Here is a 23097-nt window from a genome sequence, read left to right on the forward strand (position 1 = left end):
AAGCGCATGGGTCAGTTTGACACCCATGCCACTTAGCATACCTGAGATACACCCATACCTTGGCGCCTCGGAGTCTGAGATTTTGCCCAGAGGTGTCAATGGCCCGGCATCTGTTATACATCAGAATGCCGGCCGTGTATACATTATGGGTCCCTGGGTCTTTTCATCCCTGACACTTTGTTAGACTGGGGGTCGCCAATTCAGCGAGATCCCTTTGAAGTGCAGGCATGAAAATACTCCCAGCTCATTTACCCATATCACATCTGTATGTCCGAGGAATTATTTCCCGAGCTTACAGAACAGACCCTGCCTTTACATTTTAAATCTATAGTTTTTACACACTTTATTAAACATCATGTTCTGCTTGTGCTACAACTGTAATTTCTATATGTAGGGACATGTAGTGTTTAATCATACTTGCACCCCAAAAATCAGGGTGCTGGGTGCTCTCGTTCCCGAGTTAGCCTTTCTAATTGAAAAGCTAGGCCAGGGGAAGCAAAGTTCCCGCACTTCTCTCATCAATTGACCCGCTTCCCACGGCAATAGACTTTCTGCCTTCCAAGTTACAAAGTTAACGAGGGACGGATACATTTTATCGGTAAAACACTTGAGATTCTAACCGCAACCACTTATTCAATTAACTTGTGGTTACTGGTCAAACCGATAGTAATGGATACCCATCTCACAGACGGCCCTTTAAACTTTTGCCACACGTCTGCAATCAGCGCTAGCATTGGGCGCACTCTACAGCAGCGGCAGCTTTTATTTAAATACTTCCCGCACGGCAGGATGCGTGTGGGAAGCGTGGTGACGCCCCTAGAGTTAAAGTGAGGTAAGCGGGGGTGCGGGGAAGCAGAGGGGCAGAGCAGGAGCCGGGTTCGGGGTCGGGAAGAGGGGCTACAATGCACGCGAAGTGGAGGGGGGTGCGCGGGCAACACACGGCGGCGCTGTCTAGACCGGGCGCCAGCTGGAGTAGATCCCGCAGTGCCGCCGGTAAATGTTTAAATAAAAGCTGCCGCTACTGTACATCATCTTGTGTCTGTAAAAGGGTGTAACAGGTAATGCATTTTTCTTTTAACACAGCAGGCAGGGAATGGCCTGAAAATCGGGGGTTAAAACCGCTGGGACAGGGCAAACACAGCAATGCATGGCAATGCATTCCCAATGCGAGGGGAGGATGACCAGCCAGGTATAAGACTTTTATTCAGGCCTATCACCTCCAACCTTGTCACACCTTCCCCATTCAAAGCAGAGGGGCTGGCCAGACCACCTTGTCCAGTGGCAAGGCTGCCCTAGCAGCTCTTGAAGTTAGAATGTCCTGAGGGTTGTCCTGGCGGGAAAGGCCATCCAAATTGCCATGCTCACTTCCCTTCTTGTGCTGGATGGTAAAGTCAAACTCCTTTAAGGCAAGACTCCAGCGCAAGAGTTTAGCATTTTTCCCCGACACCCTCTGTAACCAACTCAAGAGATTGTGGTCTGTAATCACAGTGAAAGGTCTGCCATATAAATAGGGCTGTAATTTCTTTAGAGCCCATAATATGGCCAGACACTCTTTCTCAAAGGTGGCATATGCAACCTCTCTGGGCAGCAGCTTTTGGCTCAGATACACCACTGACTGTTTACTGCCCTCCTCCCCACTTGGCTGAGTACAGCCCCAATGCCATTGTCCGAGGCATCAGTCTGCACTAATAACTTAGTATACAAATGGGTGAATCAAACTGACTAACCCTCCAGGCGCTCAGAATAAAGCATAGTCCTGCTGGTAGGAGATGATGTAATACGTCTTTAAGACCCAGGCTATAAACAACCTTAATGCAGTATGATATGATATGTTATCTTTCCCCCCAACCGGCTCACCATGAGCACTATGAGGTTGGGACACGGGAAACTCACGTGTTAGTCCTCGTGGTTGTTTGCCAAGCCTGTCCTGTCTTTTCCGTGTAATATGTGTTCCTGCTTCTCCTGAATGAAGCTGGGATGCCTCCGTCTCGTGATCTTTGCTCTTCACCGCCAACCCGATACCCGCAGAAGCGGAGGGTGGTCACCTGACCGGCGGCATGAACAGTGCTTCCGGATGACGTCACGGCAGACCCGGTGAACCAGCAACAAGCCAGCAGTGACTCGGCGTGCAGGCGCGTAATGCAACAATGTAGAAAAACCTCTCAGGAAGAGAAGAAGCGCCGCACAGCACAAGAAAGAATAAATGAAGGCTGATGTGGGAGAATAATTATTCTCCCACATCAGCCTTCATTTATTCTTTCTTGTGCTGTGCGGCGCTTCTTCTCTTCCTGAGAGGTTTTTCTGCACCAAGAACTTCTTTGCATAGCCCGGTGCAGCCACAATGGGAGCGCTGGCTAGTGCAGTCTTTAATGCCTGAAAGGAGACCTCACAGGCAGGAGACCAGACAACCAGCACAGACTGTCGCTTCTGGGTCAAGTCAGTCAGGGGTTTGGCAATGGTGCTATACTGAGGGACAAACTTTCTGTAGTAGCCTGCGGTGCCTAAGAAAGCCATGACTTCTTTCTTGGTTTTGGGAACAGGCCACTTCACTATAGCTTCCACCTTAGCTGGTTCTGGCTTACGATGCCCGCCACCCACCCTGTGCCCCAGGTACAGTACTTCTGCCATCCCTACTAAGCACTTGGTGGGTTTCAACGTGAGCCCCGCTTCCCTAATCCAGGCTAGCACCACAGCTACATGCACTAAGTGTGAGTCCCACGAGTTACTAAAGGCAGCAATGTCGTCCAGGTAGGCCCTTGCAAACCCTTGCATACCCTCCAGCAAGCGATTGACCAGGCGTTGAAAGGTAGCCGGTGCATTTTTCATCACGAATGGCATCACTAGAAATTCATAGAGGACACTTGGGGTAATAAATGCAGACTTCTCTCTAGCCTTCTGGGTCAAAGGGATCTGCCAGTAACCTTTACTGAGATCCATTGTCATCAGATAACTTGCCCCCACAAGTTCATCTAACCACTATTCCATGCGGGGCATGGGGTAGGCATCTGACACCGTGTCCGCATTGAGCTGACGGTAGTCCTCACAGAACCGGGTGGTTCGTCCTTCTTAGGTACCAGGACTACCGGGCAAGCCCAAGGGCTCTGGGACGGTACAATTACCCCTAGGGCCAGCATCTCTTCTACCTCCCTCTCTATACTGCCCTTAACCTCTGCTGACACTCTGTATGTGTGCTTATGCAGAGGTCTCAGATCTCCTGTCAGCACTGGGTGATCTGCAATGTGTGTCTTCCCTGGCTTGTCTGAGAACAGAGCCCTATACTTCTCTAGCTTAGCCCTGGCTTCTGCCCTCTGCCTGACACTCAGCTGAGACCCTATCTCAACCTGCTCTACTGTACCTCCATGCCTAGCCTCCCCCAGGAGATCAGGCAGACCATTACCATTGCTTGCCGGATCCCCCATCGGTGGGCTGCAAATGGCCAGCACCGACGCCACAGTCGGTGCTATGTACTCCTTAAGCATGTTGATATGATAAGTTTTATTTCTCCCTGTCTCAGCATCTACAGTGGTGACACACTTTATTCTCGCTCGGCTAGTCCCGCGAATTTGGGTATATTCCGGTGTATTGAGGTTTGTGATCGTTTTCTGCCGGAGTTTATAGCGTTATTTTCCCGGCAGGGATTGAAGCATTTTATTCCGTCTGGCTGCAATACTGCAATGCCGTGTAAAAACACATGGGGGCGCTTGCGAGCTGTTCTCTTTGAAGCCGTCCCCTATAATGAATTGTAATGCAGTATATATACTGTATATATATATATACTGTATAACAACAGCCCCTATAACCCGTAACATACAGTACTGTACACATACAGTACTGTATATGCACATACATAAATGATACTATGGGCCGGCGGGGGAGAGATGTGTTGGCAGCAGAGAGAGATGCGCTGCTCTCTCTCTGCGCAAACATCGGCACATTAAAACTTATTTTCAATACATTTTTATTTATAGTGTAGATGTGAAGGGGGTCTCGGGAGCTGAACCGCACTGGTTTCAGGTCGGGGGACCCCCTGCTTCCCGAGATACAGACCCCTTTATGAGGTGCCGGTATCCCTCTGCGTTTAAAGGTCCCGATCACGTGATCGCGGCCTGTTAAACCAAGCAGAGGGATACCGGCACCCCCAAAAGGGGCCTGTATCTCGGGGAGCAGGGGGTCCCCGGACCTGAAACCAAAAGGTTTCTGCTCCGGAGACCCTCTGCACATGTACAGTATAAATAAAACACATATATAAATAAACACTCATTCTTTACCTTAGCGGCTATGCGCTATGGTAAAGAAGCAGCATTTCTGTATTTTTAATAATATTGTACAGTGAGCAGGGGGTTCCCTGAGCCAGAAATCAAAACTCAGGGGGCCCCCTGCTCCTGCTCAATATTATTAAAAATACAGAAATGCTGCTTCATTACCATAGCGTATAGCCGCTAAGGCAATGAAGGGGTTAACCCACCGTGCCCGCTTTATTGTGGGTAGTGGGGGTGGGTGAAGGGGGTATTTGGCCCTTGGTGTGAGTTTAGGACTTGCGGGGGGGTTGCGGGTGCACTTAACCCCTTCACGACCGTAGCAGTTAATACCGCAACGGTCATGAAGGGGTTAACCACTCCCGCGACCCCCCCGCAAGCCCAAAACAACCACCGTTGGGGCTAATACCCCCTTCACCCACCCCCACTACCCACAATAAAAATAATCACACACAGCATCCCCGCAATACATAAATAAATAAATAAATACAAATAAATACATTTGAAATAAATTTTTATTGCTAGTGTAGATGTGCAGGGGGTCTCGGGAGCTGAACCGCATTGGTTTCAGGACCGGGGACCCCCTGCCCCCCGAGATACAGACCCCTTTATGAGGTGCCGGTATCCCTCTGCATTAAGTGTCCCGATCACGTGACCGCGGCCTGTTAAACCAAGCAGAGGGATACCGGCACGCCATAAAGGGGCCTGTATCTCGGGGAGCAGGGGGTCCCCGGACCTGAAACCAAAAGGTTTCTGCTCCGGAGACCCTCTGCACATGTACAGTATAAATAAAACACACACATCAATAAAGAATCATTCTTTACCTTAGCGGCTATGTGCTATGGTAATGCAGCAGTATTTGTGTATTTTAATAATATTGTACATTGAGCAGGGGGTTCCCTGAGCCAGAAATTAATGCTCAGGGAACCCCCTGCTCCTGCACAATATTATTAAAAATACAGAAATGTTGCTTCATTACCATAGCGTATAGCCGCTAAGGCAATGAAGGGTTAAGGCAGAATAAACAATAAATACATTACATACAGTACATTTTTTTAATGTGTGTTTTAAACCTCCCTGCCTTCACTGTAATCTATGTAAAAAAAAACCTCCCCCTATTTTGTGTTTTAAACTTCCCTGCCTTCACTGTAATCTATGTAAAAAACCCTCCCCCTATTGTGTGTGAAGCTTCCCTGCTTTCACTGTAATCTATGTAAACCCCCCCACCTATTGTGTGTGAAGCTTCCCTGCCTTCACTGTAATCTATGTAAACCCCCCCCCCTATTGTGTCTGCTAAACTTCCCTGCTTTGACTAATCTGTGTAAGCCCCCCTCCCCCTATATATGTGTCAGTTAAATCTGCCTGGCCTGTGTTTTCTGTGAATGCAGTGTACTGAATGTAAATGTGGGGAGGGGCAGTGTACTGAATGTAAATGTGGGGAGGGGCAGTGTACTGTATGTAAATGTGGGGAGGGGGATCCCGTGTAAATAACCACACCCACACCCACTACCCACTACCCACCTGTACATGGCCCTTCCGCTGCTGCAAAAAAGAGACTAAAATTAAAACATACTGTACAAAGTAATGTCCCCTAACCCCTTAATCACCATAGCGGTTATTAACCGCTACAGTCGTTAAGGGGTTAACCCACCCTCACCCTCCACTCGGGATGCCTACATACCCTCCCACACTAACCACCCCCCCCCCCCCCGGTGAGGCCTAACCACCCAGTACCCACAAGGGAGGCCTACCCACATACCGATGGGGAAACCCCTCCCCCCACCCCCAGTACCCACAATAAAAACAGCAGAGTGACCCACAATAAACAGCATTATATTTATTAAATACATTACCCACCCCCTGTGCCCCCCCATAAATACAAGATTTATCCTTTTACATACAGGGTTCATAACGCAGCCCAACGCGAGTCCCCGGTGGGCTGGCGGGGCACCTGGACAGACCTACAGTTTAACAGCAGCCCTTTTTACACAGGTTCTGGAGGCCTGCTGGTGGATCCCGCCAGCACCATGGCCCCCAGGTGGTCTCCTTGGGTTCACCATGGGCCACAATTGGGTCCCCACGGTAGGCCCAAGGATGTCTGGGAGCCCCGGGTCAGACCCACAGGTGTCTGCGGGGCCTCGGGTGGTTCCCTCGGGGGTCTGGGGAACTCACAGGTGCTCACTACGGGTCCGCGGTGCCCCCACAGAAGTGGGACCACACATCATCATCCCCGCACCTACGGGTCGGCAGTGCCCCCACAGAAGTGGGACCACACATCGTCATCCCCGCAGACTACGGGTCGGCGGTGCCCCCACAGAAGTGGGACCACACATTGTCACCCGTGGAACCACCAGCCTGATACCCTTGGGATACCCGAAGATACCACAGGTGGTCTCCAGAGGTCCCACGCAGAACCACGGAACCAACCCTGAATGTAAAAAAAATAAACCTGGCCTATACATTCAATACATACACCCTCCCCCCCAACACCTACAGTACAATAATGTGCAAAATAACTATTATCCAGATATGGATAATAGATTAATTGGCCATTATTAAAAACATTAACAAATAAATATACAAATAAATAAAGTACTACTGACCTCATCAATACGAAGTGTCCCTGACCAGCAACATCCTTGTCTTGTTCACAAAATACATTGCCAATACAAAGCCAATACATTGCAAGTACATTCAGATATCAATTAACCCCTTAAACACCTTAACAGATAATAACCGCAAAGGTGATTAAGGGGTTAAGCCACACTGGGCCGATACCCACCCTTCACCCATGAATTTGTACAGTGGCTTCATCATGCAACTATATATATATATATATATATATATATATATATATATATATATATATATATAAAACACACAAATGAAAAGAACAAAGACAATCCCCTTAGTAGCACTCTAAATTACACCTAAACTAATCTATAAGATAAAGATTGTTTAAAAGAAACAGATGCTCCGCCAATTCAGAAAAAATGAACAAGATTTTATTGATTTAACAGCAAGACACACTAACTTAAAAACATGAAAGTACTAAAGACAGCCTAAGAAAATATATATGTATCAAAAATATAAAGAAAGAACTACTAATCAAATACTATCAGTATTACAGAAAAAACTAAAATGTGTCTAAATAAGATTTAAATAGTGACAACAAAGTAGTTTAGTCTAACATAATTGGCAATACAAAATATATTCCCACTGACATATATGCCTGATAAAATGATAATTCATTGCGTTGGAAAAAGTATATAGTCAATGTCCCAGTATATAGCCAGGAAAAATTAATATGTATTAATATGTACATATTAATTTTTCCTGGCTATATACTGGGTCATTGACTATATACTTTTTCCAACGCAATGATTTATCATTTTATCAGGCATATATGTCAGTGGGAATATATTTTGTATTGCCAATTATGTTAGACTAAACTACTTTGTTGTCACTATTTAAATCTTATTTAGACACATTTTAGTTTTTTCTGTAATACTGATAGTATTTGATTAGTAGTCCTCTCTTTATATTTTTGATACACTATATTTTCTTAGGCTGTCTTTAGTACTTTCATGTTTTTAAGTTAGTGTGTCTTGCTGTTAAATCAATTAAATCTTGTTCATTTTTTCTGAATTGGCGGAGCATCTGTTTCTTTTAAACAATCTTTATCTTATAGATTAGTTTAGGTGTAATTTAGAGTGCTACTAAGGGGATTGTCTTTGTTCTTTTCATTTGTGTGTTTTATATAGTTTTCACTATCCCCCAGCACCATCAGGTCCTATTTAATTTATATACTGACTTTATTTGGGGTATATATTTTATTTCACCCATATAGTTAGTTTTAATTTAAGGGCTTGAGTTAACCTTATATATTAGGTGTTGAGCAACTTTTCTTTCTGTGTGTTCTATATATATATATACATATATATATATATATATATATATATATATATATATATATATATATATATATATATATATATATATATATATATATTATATATATATATATATATATATATATATATATATATATATATATTATATATATATATATATATATATATATATATATACACCGTATATATATATATATATATATATATATATATATATATATATATTTATATATATATATATATATACACAGTATATACACACGATGAGCCAATATACAAATAAATGCAGAAGGGTTATCAAAACCATACTGTCCTACAACCAAACACTTCTCCATACATACACACTAAATTAAAATCAATTTCCTTTAATATTCATAACTGATCTCTCAATCTAAATCATCACTAAACCTCTGAAAAGCCATTTAAACAACTTACATTCCAATATAAATGATGCCTAAATATCTATGCACCATATACATTCTGCAAATTAATCAACCAAGTAAACAAAAATCAAAAGCCAATACATTGCAAGTACATTCAGATATCAATTAACACCTTAAACACCTTAACAGATAATAACCGCAAATGTGATTAAGGGGTTAAGCCACACTGGGCCGATACCCACCCTTCACCCATGAATTTGTACAGTGGCTTCATCATGCAACTATATATATATATATATATATATATATATATATATATATATATATATATATATATATATTATATATATATATATATATATACTGTATATATATATACAGAGAGAGAGAGAGAGCGAGAGAGAGATACTGTATATATATATATATATATATATATATATATATATATATATATATATATATATATATATATATATATATATATATATACAGTACACAGTATTTATATATATACACAGTATATACACACGATGAGCCAATATACAAATAAATGCAGAAGGGTTATCAAAACACTTCTCCATACATACACACTAAATTAAAATCAATTTAATTTAATATTCATAACTGATCTCTCAATCTAAATCATCACTAAACCTCTGAAAAGCCATTTAAACAACTTACATTCCAATATAAATGATGCCTAAATATCTATGCACCATATACATTCTGCAAATTAATCAACCAAGTAAACAAAAATCAATTAGCAATCATTATTTACATCCCTAAACAATTCACACTACATCCCAAACAATGAAACCATTAACAAATTCACGCCTAGAGCAGAACAATTAAGCCTTTGAAAAAATATAAGTACCGACAAAAATACAACCTTTACAACCAAGCCTATCCCTGACCTTTCTCAAACACACAATACAATACCAAGGAATACATCTATCTAATTTTAAAATACTTTAAACTCACAATAAAGCATAGCAGCATAGACAAAATAATTTAAAACACATCTAATCCAGCTTTTAAAACATCATCATTTCTTACCCTGAATGTATACTGTATGTATATCTCTGTAGACATATATACATACTGTACATACATACAGAGGCAAGAAATGATATACCACAAAAAAAATAATACACATGTTAAAAAACCTTTTGAAAAAATTAACAAGTTAAATAAAATACATTTCTTTAGTTAACTTACCATTACTTGCCCCCACCGATTCCCGTTGCGCAGCTTACTCACGAACCAATCCACGATCAGGAACCCATAAAATAATAAACCATAAAATAATAAACATTAAACTAAAAATCCAAATCAATCCACGGGTCTTCTATCTGTATATAACTATATATATATAGTTGCATGATGAAGCCACTGTACAAATTCATGGGTGAAGGGTGGGTATCGGCCCAGTGTGGCTTAACCCCTTAATCACCTTTGCGGTTATTATCTGTTAAGGTGTTTAAGGGGTTAATTGATATCTGAATGTACTTGCAATGTATTGGCTTTGTATTGGCAATGTATTTTGTGGACAAGACAAGGATGTTGCTGGCCACGGACACTTCGTATTGATGAGGTCAGAAGTACTTTAATTATTTGTATATGATAGTTAATGTTTTTAATATTGGGCAATTAATCTATTATCCATATCTGGATAATAGTTATTTTGCACATTATTGTACTGTAGGTGTTGGGGGGGAGGGTGTATGTATTGAATGTATAGGCCAGGTTTATTTTTTTTACATTCAGGGGTTGGTTCCGTGGTTCTGCGTGGGACCTCTGGAGACCACCTGTGGTATCTTCGGGTATCCCAAGGGCATCAGGCTGGTCATTCCACGGGTGACACATGTGGGGATGACGATGTGTGGTCCCACTTCTGTGGGGGCACCGCCGACCCGTAGTCTGCGGGGATGACAATGTGTGGTCCCACTTCTGTGGGAGCACCGCCGACCCGTAGGTGCGGGGATGATAATGTGTGGTCCCACTACTGTGGGGGCACCGCGGACCCATAGTGAGCACCCGTGAGTTCCCCAGACCCCTGAGGGAACCACCCGAGGCCCCACAGACACCTGTGGGTCTGACCCGGGGCTCCCAGACATCCTTGGGCCTACCGTGGGGACCCAATTGTGGCCCACGGTGACCCAAGGAGACAACCTGGGGGCCATGGTGCTGGCGGGATCAACCAGCAGGCCTCCAGAACCTGTGTAAAAAGGGCTGCTGGTAAACTGTAGGTCTGTCCAGGTGCCCCGCCAGCCCACCGGGAACTCGCGTGGGGCTGCATTATGAACCCTGTATGTAAACGGATAAATCTTGTATTTATGGGGGGGGCACAGGGGGTGGGTAATGTATTTAATAAATATAATGCTGTTTATTGTGGGTCACTCTGCTGTTTTTATTGTGGGTACTGGGGGTGGGGGGGGGTGTTTCCCCATCGGTATGTGGGTAGGCCTCCCTTGTGGGTACTGGGTGGTTAGGCCTCACGGGAGGGGGGTTAGTGTGGGAGGGTATGTAGGCATCCCGAGTGGAGGGTGAGGGTGGGTTAACCCCTTAATGACTGTAGCGGTTAATAACCGCTATGGTGATTAAGGGGTTAGGGGACATTACTTTGTACAGTATGTTTTAATTTTAGTCTCTTTTTTGCAGCAGCGGAGGGGCCATGTGCAGGTGGGTAGTGGGTAGTGGGTGTGGGTGTGGTTATTTACACGGGATCCCTCTCCCCACATTTACATACAGTACACTGCCCCTCCCCACATTTACATTCAGTACACTGCCCCTCCCCACATTTACATTCAGTACACTGCACTCACAGAAAACACAGGCCAGGCAGATTTAACTGACACATATATAGGGGGATGGGGGCTTACACAGATTAGTCAAAGCAGGGAAGCTTAGCAGACACAATAGGGGGGGGCGGTTTACATAGATTACAGTGAAGGCAGGGAAGCTTCACACACAATAGGGGGGGGTTACATAGATTACAGTGAAGGCAGGGAAGCTTCACACACAATAGGGGGAGGGGTTTTTACATAGATTACAGTGAAGGCAGGGAAGTTTAAAACACAAAATAGGGGGAGGTTTTTTTTTTACATAGATTACAGTGAAGGCAGGGAGGTTTAAAACACACATTAAAAAAATGTACTGTATGTAATGTATTTATTGTTTATTCTGCCTTAACCCTTCATTGCCTTAGCGGCTATACGCTATGGTAATGAAGCAGCATTTCTGTATTTTTAATAATATTGTGCAGGAGCAGGGGGTTCCCTGAGCATTCATTTCTGGCTCAGGGAACCCACTGCTCAATGTACAATATTATTAAAATACACAAATACTGCTGCATTACCATAGCACATAGCCGCTAAGGTAAAGAACGATTCTTTATTGATGTGTGTGTTTTATTTATACTGTACATGTGCAGAGGGTCTCCGGAGCAGAAACCTTTTGGTTTCAGGTCCGGGGACCCCCTGCTCCCCGAGATACAGGCCCCTTTAGGGGGTGCCGGTATCCCTCTGCTTGGTTTAACAGGCCGCGGTCACGTGATCGGGACCTTTAAACGCAGAGGGATACCGGCACCTCATAAAGGGGTCTGTATCTCAGGGGGCAGGGGGTCCCCGGTCCTGAAACCAATGCGGTTCAGCTCCCGTAAACTAGCCGGGTTACATTATGGGTATGTGCTGGGTATGTGCTGGGTATGTTCTGGGCTAGTTTGAGGCACGTTTAAGGCATTTCTGCATTGACTAACGACCCATAGGATTAACACAGCAGGGATCCCTGGCATTCCAATTCAGTTTGAATGGGACTGCCAGGGACCCCCGCTGTTAATCTGATAGACCATTAATCAATGCAGAAATGCTGGGGCTAGTTTAAGGAAAGTTTAAGGCATGTATTCAGAATGTAGGGATGAATCTCCGGGAAGCGCAGGGATATGTGAAAACAAAAATGTATATAGTGCAATATTGCTGTGACAAATTAAATAAATTGGCTGATCTAATGTAGATGTACTCACAAGTGTGAGAAGGTTAAAGGCACATAAAGGTATCTTTCCCAGAGTATGGATGTCACACTGTATTCAGGAAATCAATCTCAGCCCCATATAGAATCCAAGAGACCTTAGAAAAGAAGACTGGACATAGCGCAGACTGTATACCAAGAATTTATAAAAGGTAAGTGAAAGGTATTACACTCACATGATTTCAAAAGTTTAAAAGCATTTCGATCACACGCTGTGGATCTCAGCAGCCGGATAGATGGTGTATCTGGTTCCCCTCCTTCCGTGGCGTGCGTGTCACTGGTTTGCGTTCCAACTGCACAGGAAGTGATGTCATCGGCTTCCAGGGGTTCCGGCCAGTAGTACAGACGTCACTCTACGCGTTTCATCTCATCGATTTCATCAGGAGTGACTTTGTGATGGGTGTGGGATGCATATATACCCCTAACTTAGTTCCCATAGGTGAATGGCTAACAAGATTTTAATTGGGTTAACGATTATACTGAGTGGATACACATGAGATAGAAAGAGACATGTAATTAATCCCTCTACATCTTACATATGCAGAGGTCCAAAAAATAATACAATCAATCAATGTTGAAAATTTAATGCAGAAATGTATCTTTAAAAATGCTAATGCATAGATATAAAAAATGTTTAAATAAACATTATAAAAATATAAACATAAAAACAGGTGTATATGAAATAAATAGGCAGTAAGTAAAACAATATAATTCAGAACAGGGAAACTAGCTAATTATAAAGCATAGTTGATTCATAGGAATAGATGAAATCTAATGTGCAAACAAGAAACAGGGCATAAGTAACATTATAGAAAAGGTTTCAAATCAAATTCCAAATTCAGACCAGCAGGAGACATGGTTTTTAGTTCAAACATCCAATATGATTCTCTTTTTGTCAGTGCTTTATCTCTATTACCCCCTCTCCAGTGAGGCATAACCTGTTCGATGGCTTTAAATTTTAACCCTTTAGGATCTGAATTGTGTGATAAATAAAAATGATTTGAAACACTGTGTGTGGTCAATTTTCTTTTTATGTTTCCTTTGTGTTCCAATATACGGGACAACATTGACCGGAACCCCTGGAAGTAGATGACATCACTTCCGGTGCAGTCGGAACGCAACTCGCGACACGCACGCCACAGAGGGGGAGAATCAGAGCCATCACCTATCCGGCTGCTGAAATCCACTGCGAGAGGTACCTTCAGCATTGGCCGGAACCCCTGGAAGCAGACGACATCACTTCCGGTGCCGGTGGAACGCTACCCGTGACACGCACGCCACAGAGGAGGGGAACCATCGCTACTACCTATCCGGCTGCTGAGATCCACTACGTGTGGTCTAAATGCTTTTAACCTTTTGAAACCATGTGAGTGTAACATTTTCCACTTACCTTTTAAAATCCTTTTGTATACAGTCTGCACTATGTCCAGTCTTCTTATTTAAGGTCTTTTGGAGTCTACATGGGGGCTGAAACTGAACTCCTGACCGCTGTGTGACATCTAGATTACCCAAAGATACCTTTATGTGCCCTTAATCCTCTCACGCTTGTGAGTACATTTATATTAGAACAGTCTTATTCATAAGTATCACATACAATATTGCACTATCAATATATTCTTTTACCTTCACATATCCTTGCGCTTCCTGGAGAATCATCGCCAGTATCTACCAAGAGGACAGACAGAGAAATCCTCACCGGGTTATAGCAGCATCAGTATATGTGTCTGTATAAGTATCACCTTTTGATTATCTAATCACTGTTTTACATTATATTTTTTCTTATTAGAAGTGTTTATATAAGTATCACTACTATCACTATTTTTAGCAAGATTTGATTTATTTATTTAGAGCGCCACTATTTGATAAGTTTCCTTTTCATCTGCCAGGTACAAACTGGTTATTTGCTCGAATAAAGTGTGTCGCAGCAGTACCTGTACAACATAGTTGCACTCATTCATCTTTCGTTGTACCGGATATGGTGCCGACCACACAGCCATTAATTTGTTCTCCCAAATGGGCTTGAGAACAAGTACCTGCTGTCCTGGGATGAACTCTCTGCTATGGGCATGCTGATCATACCAAGTCTTCTGCTTGGTCTGAGCAGACCTAAGGTTGTCCTGTGCCAACCCCATGAGCATCTCTAACCGGTCTCTAAGATCTATAACATACTGAAGCACAGAATCATCAGTATTGGTAGTCTCCCCTTCCCATCCCTCCCAGAATAGGCCCAGAGGTCCCCGTACCCTGCGACCATATAGCAGGTCAAAGGGAGAGAAGCCTGTAGATTCCTGCGTACCTCTCGGTATGCAAACAGCAAGTGCTGCAGGTGACTCTCCCAGTCTTTTCCCTCTGCCCCTATAAAGGTTCAAAGCATCTGCTTCAGGGTCCCATTGAACCTCTCACATAGTCCGTTGGTTTGGGGGTGGTAACGGGATGTGCGCTGGTGCTTCACCCAGCATGCATCCCAGAGACACTGGAGCAATTCACTCATGAATTGCAACCCTTAATCGGTTAGCATCTCACTAGGGAAACCTACCCTAGAAAAAATGTTTAATAGAGCCTTAGCTACCGCTCTAGCATCAATAGTGGCAAGCGCTACCACCTCAGGGTACCGGGTGTCAAAATCCACCACCGTGCGGATGTAGCGCTTCCCGGACCAGCTGGGAACCATGAGGGGTCCCACAAGGTCCATAGCTATCCACTGAAAGGGTTCCCCTATTTCCGGTAACGGGTTCAGGGGTGCCTTCACATGGTCACCCGCCTTACCTGCTCGCTGGCAGGCATCACAGGCCCGGCAGAAATCTGCCGCCTCACTGGATGCCCCGGCCAGTGGTAACACTGCAACAGCCGGGCTCGCATCCTAGTGACCCCCTGATGCCCCGCTAGTCTTGGAGTTATGCAGTAAGCGGCGAAAAGTCACGTTTCGCCCGTTTTGTGCCAAAAATGCCTTCTACGATTCAGTAAGTACCGAGAAGTTGGCTAAAAGCGAAAAAAGCGCCATTTGTTTTGCCGTTTTTTTTCAAACCCGCTCAATTCTAGTAGCCCTGAGCAGCGGTTCACCGCTCTGAAATTTAAATTTTCACGCAAATCCGTCCCGCCAATTCAAGTTGGCAAGTTTCAGGGGAGAAGAATCGGCAAGGGAGGAACTTAGAAAAAATCAGGCCTTTTTCCTGCCTAGGATTGATGCCGGGGGTCTCCGGAGCTGATACCCATTAATACCAGCACCGGAGCACCCCGGCATGCATCCGAGGCAGGAAAAATGCATTTAAAGCCCACTTCATTACCTTAGCGGCTACCCGCTAAGACAATGAAGGGGTTAAACACCCGTGCCAGGTTTATTGTGACTAGCGGGGGTGGGTGAAGGGGGTATTTGGCCCTTGGTGGGTGTTTAGGGCTTGCAGGGGGGTTGCGGTGGACTTAACATCTTCAATACGGTAATGAAGGGGTTAACCCCTCCGGCTTCCCACCCGCAAGCCCTAAACACCCACCGTTGGGGCTAATACCCACTTCACCCACCCCCGCTACCCACAATAAAAAAAGAACACACTACAGCTCCACAGTAAATATATATATATATATATATATATATATATATATATATATATATAAAAATATATAAATAGTCAGATAAGGCAGTTGGCACTCCAATAGGTGCTGGTAAGCCACAGGTGCACGTCCCATATAGAGAATGTAGTTATACGTTACCGTTCCAAGGATTGGTAAACAAGAGACAGCACTCAATGTTGAAAATTAAAGTGTATTAGTGAAAGCAAAAATACATCCAGAAACCCAACGTTTCGGTCCTACAGAATGGGACCTTCCTCAGGGGGATACAAAAAATTTGTATCCCCCTGAGGAAGGTCCCATTCTGTAGGACCGAAACGTTGGGTTTCTGGATGTATTTTTGCTTTCACTAATACACTTTGATTTTCAACATTGAGTGCTGTCTCTTGTTTACCAATCCTTGGAACGGTAACGTATAACTAAATATATAAATATATATATATTTATATATATATATATCTTACTATATATTTCTGAAAGTATTGTATGTTTCTCTGTCTGTACTGTGTTCCCTGTCCCTAGCAGCAATCTCATTGGTCCCTTGGCCCGCCCGCCCCCGCACACCTCTCATTGGCCTCACACACTCACCGCCCGCCCCCGCACACCTCTCATTGGCCTCACACACTCACACCACTACTTCAGGCCCCCTTGGCCCGCCCCCACACACCTCTCATTGGCCTCACACACTCACACCACTGCTTCAGGCCCCCGTGCAGCTCACCTTCCCCCCTCCCGGTGGCCGTCACTCTCCCCCGTCACCCGGACCGCAGCTCACCTTCCCCCGTCCCGGTGGCCGTCACTACAGGCCCCACACCTTCCCTCCTCCCGGTGGCCATCACTCCCATCACACGGACAGGCCCTGCACCTTCCCTGCGTTTCCCGCCGGCTCGCGCTCACAGGTGCAGAGAGGGGGCACGTGCGCAGCGCTCACAGGCCCTGCAGCTTCCCCCCTCCTGGTGGCTGTCACTCCCATCACACGGACAGGCCCTGCACCTTCCCTGCATTTCCCGCCGGCTCGCGCTCACAGGTGCAGAGAGGGGGCGCGTGCGCAGCGCTCACAGGCCCTACACCTTCCCCCCTCCCGGTGGCCGTCACTTCCGTCACACGGACAGGCCCTGCACCTTCCCTGCGTTTCCCGGCAGCTCTGCAGAGAGGAGGCGCGTGCGCAGCGCTCCCCGGACAGGAGGAGGGAGAGCAGAGAAGGGCCAGGCGCGCGACAATCGGAGGAGCGCGGGAGAGAGGAGCGGTGCTGTGAGTCCTGGCAGAGGTGAGGGGGCTTTGTGTGTGCATGGGGAGAGGGGGGGACAGTGTGTGTGGGACACCATGTGTGAGTGGGGGGGAGGGAACAGTGTGTGTGTGGGGGAGGGGGGGACAGTGTGTGTGGGGGGAGGGACAGTGTGTGTGTGGATGTGTGTGTGGGGGAGGGGGGGTCAGTGTGTGTGGGGGAGGGGGGGACAGTGTGTGTGTGGGGGAGGGGGGACAGTGTGTGGGGGAGGGGGGACAGTGTGTGTGTGTGTGTGGGGGGGGGACAGTGTGTGGGGGGGGAGAAGGGGGGACAGTGTGTGTGGGACACCGTGTGTGTGTGTGGGGGGGGGAGGGACAGTCTGTGTGTGTGGGAGGAGGGAGGGACAGTGTGTGTGGGGGGGAGGGGGGACAGTGTGTGTGTGGGGGGGGGGGACAGTGTGTGTGGGGGAGGGGGGGACAGTGTGTGTGGGGGAGGGGGGACAGTGTGTGTGTGGGGGAGGGGAGGGGCAGTGTGCGAGTGGGGGAGGGGGGGAAAGTGTGTGTGTGTGAGGTGGGGACAGTGTGTGTGGGGGAGGGGGGGGGGGCAGTGTGTGGGAGAGGGGGGACAGTGTGGGTGTGGGGGGGGGACAGTGTGACTCCCGGGCAACGCCGGGTCACTCAGCTAGTATATATATAAAAATAGCAAGATACAAACAGCGCAAATCCAAACACTTAGTTAAATGCAGAGTAAATAACCACCACACCTGGCCAATCAGTCAACCGAGAGGTATTAACCCCTAAACAACTAACCCTACTCAAATGCTGAATAGAACAGAAAAACCCGGGCGCTACCTGGAACTAAATAGGAGTTGGATTGGGGTATACTATCCACCTTGGGAGTGGGCAAAGTGTCCCTCTGTTGCATTTTAAGGCACAACTCCTTTTGGTTCAACGGCGAAATCTTCCTCCAGCTGTGCGGCACCGCGATGGGGACAAGGTTCGCGCCTAGTTTTGCAAACATATTCATGGCGGATTGGGAGGACAGTTACATCTGGTCCGAACACCCGCATGGCGCGAATCTTGTCTCCTGGCATCGCTATATTGATGACGTGCTGCTCATATGGAGAGGAACAGAAATAGAGTTAGAGTATTTTATCAGCTATATCAATAATAATCAAGTTAACCTGGAATTCACTTCAGAACACAGTAAAAACTCTCTACACTTCTTAGACCTCACGATTTCCGTGGAAAACAATATATTGAAGACAAAAACTTTTTTTAAACCTACTGACGCGAACAACTACCTATTGAATACTAGTTGCCACCACTCGAAGTGGCTAAAAAACATCCCTTATGGACAATTGCGCAGAATAAAAAGAAATTGCACAGATCCAGAAATCTACCAGGAACAGGCCTTAATTTTAAAAGAGAAATTCTTAGAAAGAGGTTATGAAGCTAAAATACTCGATGATGCACTTCAAAGAACGGAATTAATCCAAAGAGAAAACCTTTTAAAACCACACATTAAATCTAATGATACAAGTTTCCCTTTATCATTTATTATAGATTTTAGCACTGACTCTGGCAAAATAACTGCAGTTTTAAAGAAACACTGGCACATAGTGCAAAAAGACCCCATTTTAAAAGACCACATTCCGCCTTTACCAAGGGTCATTTTTAGACGGGCACCCACGATTAAAGCTAAGTTAGCCCCGAGTGTCTTTAAGAGGGACATAAAAAAAACCCACACAACATTGGCTAGCCCCCCCCCAGTGGGTTTCCATAGTTGTTTCAGCTGCAAGGCCTGCAAACAGGCAGTAAAAGACAAAACCAGTTTCGTATCAAACGTCACTAAAGAAAAATTTAATATTAAAAATTTAATTACATGCCGGACGGAGTATGTGGTATACCTGCTGGCGTGTCCATGTGGGCTCCAATACGTGGGCTGGACATCTAGGCCCCTGAGGGTCCGCGTGTTGGAACACATGGGTAATATACGTAGGCAGGTTATGACCCATAGCGTCTCCAGGCATTTCAGTCTGTCACATGGAGGGAATCCAGAAGGGCTAGTATATCAAGGTATAGAGAAAGTCGAGGCACATTGGAGAGGTGGAGACCAGCTCAATAAACTAGCACAACGTGAGACCTTCTGGATATACAGACTCCAGACCCTGGTACCCAAGGGCCTCAACATTGACATAGACCTAGGGGCATTTTTTTGATTTTATCAATTTATAAAGTTCTCCACTCCACCCCACGATGTTGCTTTGGAAATTCCCCAGTCATATTTTAGATGCACAGCAGGGATGTCCGACCCCTGCCCTCAGTCCTACGCTATCCCGTCCCCATCCCCCCTATCCCTCCCTCCCCCCCTTCCCCCCCCATTCAACTTATATCGGAAATATATATTAATTTCAGACGAGTCATGCACCCCTAACTATAGGGCACTAATTATGTTTTTGATTCATCTTGCAGATCTGGATAACCTAACGAACTATTTTACAGGCTAAGGACTTACTTCTCATGTTCCTAAAACCACTTTTTATATATAATAAACTATTAATATATAGGAGGTATTTTACGTATATATATATACAATTATGCAGGATGTACATTTGGACTTGGACATTAGTTTTTAAAATTTCATTTATTTTTTAACCCTATTACTCCCCTTTTCGTTGAATTAAGGAATAATGATGTATGCTATCCTCTTGAAATTGATTTATGTCACTGTACTGTAAAATTGAAGGCACAAACTAGAGATTACTATACTCTAATGAGGGGGCTGCTTAAAAGCATTCTCAAAACAAACTCCATACGACACGAGAACTGAGCTAAGCAAGTTCCAATTAGGCTAATCTACCCATCACACATGAATAATGTTCAATTATTCAATGAAGTCAAGCTGTTTTTAGACTGAGGGGGGCGTAGTAGTTAGGATGGCCACAGCATATAAAAGTGGAGCGGCGTACCATACCCTTCCTAACTAAGGAGCCTGAGGAAGCCCACAGGGCGAAACGCGTTGCTCAAAATCCCCCCACTATTCTGTTCCTTCGCGGCCACCGTCGGGAGCAGGAACAGGGAAGTACAGAGCTCCATCCGGACGCGGAGCGAGCGACTGTAGCACCACGAGCCCTGCTAAACATCCCAGAGACTGGCCTCCCACCCCTTCCCATACCGCAGCTCACGAGTTGAGCAAGCGAGGGGGTTTGTTACATACCCCTGTTTTTATTGTTTTATTTGTTTATTTGTTCATCACTTTAATAAAGTTTCTGCCTGGTACCTTGGGCTTATATCCTCATTTACCTACCTGGGAGCAAGGAATCCAGGACAGGAGCGGCTAGAAACTCTCCAGCACAGGACACCAGGAACAACTCAAGATACCATTCCAAGTGTGCACTCACACTTGGCCGTGTGAGTAACAATACTTTATCATTACCATCCACTTGCCACTGAGCCAGGTTTTGAAACTTGGAGCAGTGGGATCAACCCTGGAAGCCAAAAGATACCATAGCCCTAGAGTGCACCCACACATGTCCGTGTGAGTGTTTGAATATCTATCATCCACCTTATAGATCACCCCTGGTTAGACTGTTCCCATTGCATGTTGTCTCATTTTTGCTCAACCTGTGTTCTTTGATTCCGAGGGTAACAACAAATACAAGAAATAGAAGAACCAGCCCGGACGAGAGGTGGAGTACTACAGAACAAAACAGGCGAATCCACACCAACGAAGAAAGAAAAGCACAGACGAGATCCTTAAAGAAAAGAACATAGGACGTAAAGATACCTTGATGCGCACGCATTCGCACAAGGCCGTGTGAGTGTTTGAGACTTTTTATAGACTTTTCATAGATTCACATCACCCACACCAGCAGTTCAGAGTCTTACACACCTGAATTCAGATTATATACCACTCCACCTGTGCTCCCCCATCCCCTTTTTCTGTCTCCTACTCAAATGCTGCCACTTAGGTCCACGGCTCCACACCTGCCGCAATGGATTGTTTAGAGAAGAAATGACCTAGGCGCAAATATGCAGGGAAAGACAAAAAGAGAAAAACATCATAGGGCAGTATATCCGTGCAATTCAGGGTTTAGGTGGTAAGATATACACTTACAATTAGTTCAGCAAATAAAAGCCTTTAATCCCCAATGGGACTCAGGAACTCTGCTTCTGGTGATCTTTATTTTCTCTGTGTGCCTTCTATATTTCTGCTTCACACGATACTCCAGACAGCTACTGCAGCATCACCATCCATCTGCTACTAGATGATACCTTTCAAGGGATGAATCTCACAGGGGGGAGGGGGGGGGAGCGGGTGGGGAATAATAGAAAAAAAGGAATAGTATAAAACCTTTTAATAAAATCTATCTAAAAAACAACAAATGGTATTCCACTCACATGCTGTGAATCGAATTCAGGCAGTTGAGAGTTTAAGTGAGTCTCTCACACTCGTGTCCGTAAGACACCGGTTCTCTGCACTGTTGCTGTGTGGGATTACTTCCGCATCACATGCTCCGGCTCCGGCTCTCGCGAGACTCTGTCTCCCACTGTAGTGAGTACACTGCCTTTGCTCCAGTGTATAGGACCTGTCCACAGCGCGTCTCCAACTGCTCTGCCAATGCGTTTGCCCTACGCGTTTCTCCACTTGGGCTTCGTCAGGGACTAATCTATATATATAACAGAAAAAAATATGAAAAAAGCGCCCGATCTTCGTGTAATAACGTAAGTAAAATTTAATATAACATGGACATCACGATTAAAAACTCATAAGATTCCAAACAATCTTGTGAGTTTTCATTCGTGATGTCCATGTTATATTAAATTTTACTTACGTTATTACACGAAGATCGGGCGCTTTTTTTCTTCTTTTTTTCTGTTAGGTTTGTCAAGGGAGGTTGTTGTGCCCGAGAAGAAAGCTGCCAGCATCTGGACAATTTTTGGTCGGACCTCTCTAGGTCATACCATTGGTTTGGTATCAATATTGATATACATGGACTTACTATACCCACCTGATTTTAAACATATATTGTGTTTTTAAATCATATTTTTATTTTTATATTTTTTATATTTTTCATTCATGCATTGAATGATATTATAGTACGCTATTGACTGAGTGCACAAAATTGTGATTGTTTAACATCATATTTTGGTATTTCCAATATTTATTAGTGTGTTTTACAACCATTCAACACCAAAACTATATATTATACTAGTTCAGGTAATTTGTATTGTATTGTATGTCTTTATTTATAAAGCGCCAAAAGTGTACTCAGCGCTTCACAAAGAATACAGTACAGGGAATTATAATTATACAATAAGTGCAGCAAAATCAGACAATAGGAAAGGAAATCCCTGCCCCGAAGATCTTACAATCTAAGAGGTTTAATGGGAAACTTACAGAGACAGCAGGTGAGGGAGTAAGTGCTGTAGATGGCAGAGCTTGGTCACAATGGGTGGTAGGAGTGACTGACTGTGGGACATTAGCCATGAGGGCAGGCTATTGGGTTGCTTGATTTGTGGGGTAAAATTTAAGGAAGGTCAGTGTTAAATGAAAAGGTTAACACCATTTATAGGGGAAGAGGTGGCAGGGACGCATGAGTGAGATCAGGTGTGTATGTCTGGCTTCAGGCTTAGGGAAGATCCCCAGCAGCAGGAAAGAGTAGATAGAGGGTGTGAATAGAGGATTTGTGTGGGTGTTTTTTATTGAGGGGTAAAGAAGTTGTT

This window comes from Ascaphus truei, chromosome 5, assembly GCF_040206685.1.
Source record: "Ascaphus truei isolate aAscTru1 chromosome 5, aAscTru1.hap1, whole genome shotgun sequence".
In the NCBI taxonomy this organism is placed as follows: domain Eukaryota; kingdom Metazoa; phylum Chordata; class Amphibia; order Anura; family Ascaphidae; genus Ascaphus; species Ascaphus truei.